Raw genomic sequence first — 463 nt, forward strand, 5'->3', positions numbered from 1 at the left:
CGCAACGCTATTTCCCTTTCGACACTGTTTAATTGTACGAAGCTTTTATTGTAAAGTCATTGCCGGCAACTGGCTTGTCGCCTTGTTAATTGGATGCACGATTCACATTCTTCGCCTTTTTTTCCAGATGCTCCCAGAGTGTGCATATGTTTGTATCATTTTAATCATCGCTATCGTCATAATTGTCTGTTATGTTAGCATTGCGGTGAATGTCAACAAAAGGAAAACCCATCACCATCGTTTGGGTGCCATTTTTTCAGAAACAAAGCTGTCTCTCACTTTGTTTATAATGACGGCTGCATCTGTGCTAACCATTCTACCAATCACCATTTTGTGGGCCTTTGAGTGCGGAAACAAATGCCCTGAAAAAGTCGTGGGGCGTAACGTATTGGAAGCACTAACAGCGTTATATTTTGTCAATTCTATGGTCAATCCGTTGATATATGCCCTACGAATGCGAGAA

The sequence above is a fragment of the Montipora capricornis genome, chromosome 10 (genome assembly GCF_036669925.1).
Source record: "Montipora capricornis isolate CH-2021 chromosome 10, ASM3666992v2, whole genome shotgun sequence".
Taxonomy (NCBI): domain Eukaryota; kingdom Metazoa; phylum Cnidaria; class Anthozoa; order Scleractinia; family Acroporidae; genus Montipora; species Montipora capricornis.